Below are 5980 nucleotides of genomic sequence, written 5' to 3' on the forward strand. Positions count from 1 at the left end.
GTGGTTGTCACTCCAACGTAAGCCTGGCACATGGTAGGGCTGTTCTTCATGCCCTGGGGGAGTACCTTCCATTGGTATCTATCTGCCGGTAGTTGATGGTTGGTAGAGGGCACTGAAAAGGCAAAGTAGGGCCTGTCCTCCGTGTGCAACGGGATAGAGAAAAAGCAGTCTTTAATATCTATGATTTTTATATGTGCTCCCCTTGCGATAGCCGAGGGGTGAGGCAGACCCGGTTGTAGAGGGCCTAGTTTTTTCATGTGTCTATTTACAGCTCTGAGGTCCTGTAGAAATCTCCATTTTTACTTTATCCTTCCTTTGTAAGACAAAGACTGGTGTATTGTGAGGGCTGAGAGAGGGTTCAACATGTCCAGCATCTAGTTGTTCCTGTACTAATTGCTTAAGGGCAAGTAATTTCTCTTGCGGTAAAGGCCACTGTTCTACCCATAAGGGGTCCGGTGGTGTCCTATGATAACTTTATCGGCTGTGGTGCTGGTGGGTGAACAGTGGCCCCTAGGATTGGGAGGGCGGTGCGGTGTATATGATGTCATTGACTGCCTCAAGGATGTCTCGGCCCCACAAAGTGTGGGGGATGTCAGTCATGAAGAGTGGGCGGAAAGTCCTGGTATTCCCGTCTGAGTCTGCCCAGGAGAGTCCCCTGGCAGCGTGGGCAGCACTCTTGTAGCCGCTGACTCCCTGAACTAGCAGACCGGAAATGGTCGGCCATTTGGAACTCCACTTCTCCTCTTGAATAACCGACATGTCTACCCCAGTACCTGCTAGCCCTTCTATTCTCTCTCCCTCAACCGTTAAGGTAAGGAATGCCTTGCTCTTTGTAAGAAATAGCATCCAATATACCCCTTGGGTCGGCTGCTCTCTTACTGGAGGGGCTGAGAGCTGCCCCTCTTCTCATTTAAAGGGGGCAGGGGATATCCATCTTTATCCTTATTGGATCTGCATGGAGTCTGCAGTCCCTGCGCCAGTGTAGTCCCTTTCTACAGCGGGGACAAACGGAGGGTTTTTTTTTTTTCCCTTCCCCTCCCTGTTTTCTCTTCCTGTTAGGGCAATCCTTCGCAAAATGGCTGATCCCTTTACACTCATAGCATGCTCCTTTCTGTCCTCCCGATTGTCCTCCTAGATTGATATGAGTGGCCAGCGCTGCCGCAAGGGTGGCGGCCGACTTATTGCCTACATCTCGACAGGTAGGCACCCAGTCATCTATACTGCCTGCTTTAACTGGAGCGATTGCCTGGCGGCACTCAGTATTAGCCCCCTCCCAGACAAGCTCCCTGGTAAGGGCTTCCGCTGCCTGGGCGTGAATAACCTTACGGTCCACAGGTTCCCTGACTCTATGTAAAAATTCTGAAAACCCTTCATTGGAACCCTGTACGAGCTTGGACAATCGCGTAGGCTTACCCCTTGGATTTATTTGGGCGAAAGCGCGCATAGCACAGAGGCGGACTTGATCAAAATATCTAGCGTGCCCCTGGGCCTGAACAGCAGGGGAAGAGAAAACTCCTCCCTGTAGTGCATCTGCCTCATCGTGTGGATTATGGGCTTTTCCTGCTACGGAAGCTCGATTGCGTTCCGCCTGTTGCTTGCACTGTTCATAAAACAAAGCCTTCCACTGAATCATGTCCCCTGGGGCTAGTATGGTGCAAGAGAAGCATTTCCAATTATGAGGGCAGTTGAGATTTATACTAAAATTTTCAAGTAGCTGTTGGGTGTACGGGGCTGATAACCCATCCTCCTGTACTGCCTTCCTAATGGCTAGTAGCTCCTTTTGGTTAGGCGGTATCCACGCCTGAGGTTGTGGGGCGGTAAGATTAGAGTTGACGGGGAAAGCCTGAGTTTCTAAGCCCAAAGAGAACTGTGCCGGCATTGGGATTGGTATAGCCCTGTCTAGGGATTATTGTTCGTGTCCCCAACAAGGGGGGCTGGAGCAGTCTGCTGTGGGGGACCTGCGCTTGGCTTCCTGCCCTGCACTGTTTTGGCCGAGGTAGCGGCTTCCCCAGTTTTAGTTTCGTTTTGTTCCGCTTCCTTCTGAGCTCTGTTGGTGGTAGATACTTCCCAAGGGTCAGCCTCTGGGGGACCCTCAGGTGCCGAGGGAGTGGTGGTAGTGACCGGGGGGATTGTAAGGTGGCAAGGGAAGCTTAGGGGGAGGCTCATTCTTCACTGTGGCTGAAAAGGCTGTGGGTACTGGGAGTGGCGGTTCGGACGGAGCGCCAGACAGGCAAGCCAGGATAGGTAAGATGGCCGGTGTCAGAGAAGGGGGTTACGATTTTTCCTTGTGGACCTCAGCAGATCGAATCCTTTTCAAGACCTTCTCCCAAGTGGAGAGGTCCCAAATGGGGGCCTCTATTAACCACGGATTGGACTGTAATAGATATTCCCAATGAGTTTGGAGTTCCTTTTCAGAGACCTTAACTCGCCTGCTCTGCAGTAAGGCGTGGAGCTCGCGGGCTTATGGCGCTCTCGCCGAAGGGGGTAGGTTTCCCACTTTACTGTAGAGGGTCGCTCACCCGTCCAGCTGTTCCGAGGGCCCCACATTGGGCGCCAGATGAAGCAGGGGGTCCCTCGGGGGTGAGGACGATGGAGTCCCAACGCACTAAGGTGTCTGCATGCATGATTGCAGAGACCAGGTTCAGTGACACAGATCCGTTTTATTGTGGAACTACAGAGGTATATATAGCATGAAGGGACCAATCAGAGGGAGACGTTGGTTGCTACAGGCGACCAATGGCTGAAAGGCTGGGGTACTGTGCACGTGGCTCTAGGAGTTCGTTCAGGCGGGCGTTGCTACTTCCTGGTGTGCCGAGGAAGCATGTCATGGTGGAGTGTGCTCACACCATTGCATCAGCCGCAGCGCTGAGACATACTTCCCGAGCTCTACTACAGAGGGGCAGGAGGCTCTAACTGTGAGAGGTACCCCCTGAGGGGTAGGAGGCTCTTACACCCATTTGGGCCGGGAAGACAGTAAGGATTTATTGAAAAACCCTGCAGGAGGTAAGGCCTGGAGGCGCCTGGGGTGAGATCTCACAGAGAAGAGTCAAGTGGAGGGCTGGACGCAGCACTAACTCCTGACTCCGGCCGGGGGGCCACGACGATGGCCACAGCATCTGGCAAGTGTGGCTTTCGGTTGCACTGGGTTTGTCTGTCTGGTGTTTGTTTAGTATTTGTGGTCAAAAAGTCGTCTGCTTCTGTGTGCACCCCGCTGCAATGTTTTTTTTGAAAATTTTCAGGACTTCAAGGAGCGAGCTGCAGGTTCCGGGCAACTTTAGGTTGCATTTATCTGGTTTGTTTTGTCTCTGCTCTTTGCTGTCTTTGTCTTTGTCAAAATGGGTTAGGGTCAGTCATCTTCGTCGACCCCCTATCAGTCAGGCCCACTCCGGGTGAGTGGAAGGAGAGCTTGATCACCTCCCGGGAAGCTATAGAGCTCCCTCAGAAATTGGGAATTAGTTAGGAATTGGGTGGATTGTTTAAACTCTGAGTGAATGTCTGGTGAAAGTGTGTGAGTGTGGAGGGAGGGGGCCTGCCCTCTCCTCTCCTTTGTGTGGCTCCACGACTTTGGTTACGGAGTCTGAGTGGGCCCCAACCTGCTGTTCCGCAATTCGTCATATGGCGTAACGGTGAGTCACCCCCACGTGGAGGTGACCAGGCCCAGGGTTTGTACATGTGCACCTTAGCTAAGATGAATCTAAGCTCCCAAGGGACATGGCCAGGCAGGCATCTGCATGAGGATCTGTGAAAACAGGTCACCCCCCTCCCTTGTCTGTCTCTCGCCACCGATCATCATGGGTTGGGACAAAGTTTGTTTGTGTGGGACTAGCCAATTTACTACAGAGAAGGGGGACTGGGTACGGCTCCAGCCTGGGTTAGTCTACTACGAGAGTATAAGTCTGCCTTGGCTACTCATTACTGGTCTGTGTGAAGTGAAAGCTACTTTGATTTATTCAGCCTTTTCTGTTGATACGCTTGGCTGAATATTTGGGCTGGACCCATAATGGTCTGCAAAGGTCTCTTGGCAGCTGCAAGAATTATTTTTCTCAGAGTCTTTTGCTCACTATTAAAGGGGAATCAGCCCACTTAGTTAATAAAGATTTCTGTCAGTTGCTCTTATCTAGGTTAAGTTCTAGGGTAGATTTAAAGGTTATGATGTTAATGCTTTTAATTTGCAGAAATTCTGTGAATGGGAGTGGCCCACTTTCCAGATGGGATGGCTGGATGTAGGGACTTATGATTTAACCACCGCTTTACAGGTTCACCATATTGTCTATGGCTGGCCGGGTCACCCCAACCAAATTCCCTATATTCAAGTGTGGGTTGATATTTTGACTGAAAAAACAAGGTGGTTAAAGAGTTGCCAGAATGAGGAAAAGAAATTGGGACAGAGACGGACAGTCCTCTTGGCTTCGGCCCAGAAGGGCAAAACTCTCCCTGTTCTGCAAGGTCCAAATGAGGAGGCACGACCCAGGGTCAGGTCTCCCCCGTATGCTCCTCCACCTGCCGATCCAACGGTGGCTAAAGACCCTGACCCAGAGACCCAGCCTCCTCCACAGCTGATTTCCTTTCCTCCGGAAACACCAGTCCAGGGCCCGGCTCCGTTCTCCCCTCCTTGCACTGGGCAGGGACACCATGTGGAGGCAGGGAGGGGGAGGACTGGCGGAGCCCTGCGGGCGTCCCCTGGTTCCACAGCTCCTGTGTTGCCAGCCTTTTGTGGTCTGTGTTCCCTTTTCTACCGGTGGCCTGTACAGTTAGAGGGGCCGGGGTCCTTCTTTCTCCCAGAATCCAAAGGGGTTAATCTCTCTTTTGGAGTCCGTGATTTTTTATAATTGTCAGCAGCTACTGCAAATTCTTTTCACTTCAGAAGAGAGGGAGAGAGAGAGAGAGAGGGTCAGGGAGGAAGGGAGGAAACTTGTTCTGGGTCCGGATGGACAGCCTACATCTGACCAAGACAGATTAGAGGCTGCGTTTCCCTTCATACGACCCGACTGGAACCCCTATAGTGACAGGGGAAAGGAGGCTCTCGATCGGTATCGCCAGACTCTATTGGGGGGCATCTGAGCTGCTGCTCAGAGACCCATAAACCTCTCTAAGGTAACAGAGACAGTCCAGGGGCCTAAACCTGATGCCCTAGAAAATTGGAGTGCTGTCAATGTTGCATTTGTTTCCCAGTCGACCCCAGATATTAGAAAAATTGCAGAAGTTAGAGGGCTTTGAGGAGAACTCAATCTCTGAGTTGGTTGAGGTGGCCCAGAAGGTTTTTAACAATCGGGAGGACCCGACGGCAGGTTTAAACACCCGGATGGCGAAGGTCCTCCTGGCCTTAAACGAGGGAAAAGGCCCAAGGGGCCGGAAAGACAACAAGGGCAAAGAAAAGCTTCGTGGGAGAAAAGGAGCCCGACTCGGGCTTGAGAAAAATCAATGTGCATTTTGCAGAAAGGAAGGACATTAGAAAAGGGAGTGCCCTGAACGTGTAGGGGAACCGACTCCCATGTTAGTGGAGGAGGTGGATTAGGGTTGTCAGGGCTCAGCTGGCCCCCGAGAACCTAGGATAACCCTGACAGTGGGGGGGCCAAAATGTGGACTTCCTTGTGGAACTCAGCACTCACTCAGGCCTTCTGGTGTGGAAAGGAACATTTCAGCTTCCTGAAAACAGCCGCCTTGAACCTGGCCACACTCCTCCCTGACAAGGAGACACTGACTACCCTCACTTCCCTCCGCGAGGACCTTGGGGACCAGCCCCTGCAGAATCCGGATGAGACTCTCTACACGGATGGAAGCAGTTTCGTAGAGGAAGGTACCTGGTATGCGGGGGCGGCAGTAGTGACATAAGGAGGAGCCAGGGGAGATCTACAATCTGCCAGGATTAGAAAGAAGCCCTGGTGAGCACCCTGGCACTCACCCTGCCAGACCTACCCAGGGACTGCAGGGATATATCTCCTCACCCTGCCCTTACAGGAGGACACGGGAGCCACCTTAA

The sequence above is a fragment of the Myotis davidii genome, unplaced genomic scaffold (genome assembly GCF_000327345.1).
Source record: "Myotis davidii unplaced genomic scaffold, ASM32734v1 scaffold925, whole genome shotgun sequence".
Classification (NCBI taxonomy): domain Eukaryota; kingdom Metazoa; phylum Chordata; class Mammalia; order Chiroptera; family Vespertilionidae; genus Myotis; species Myotis davidii.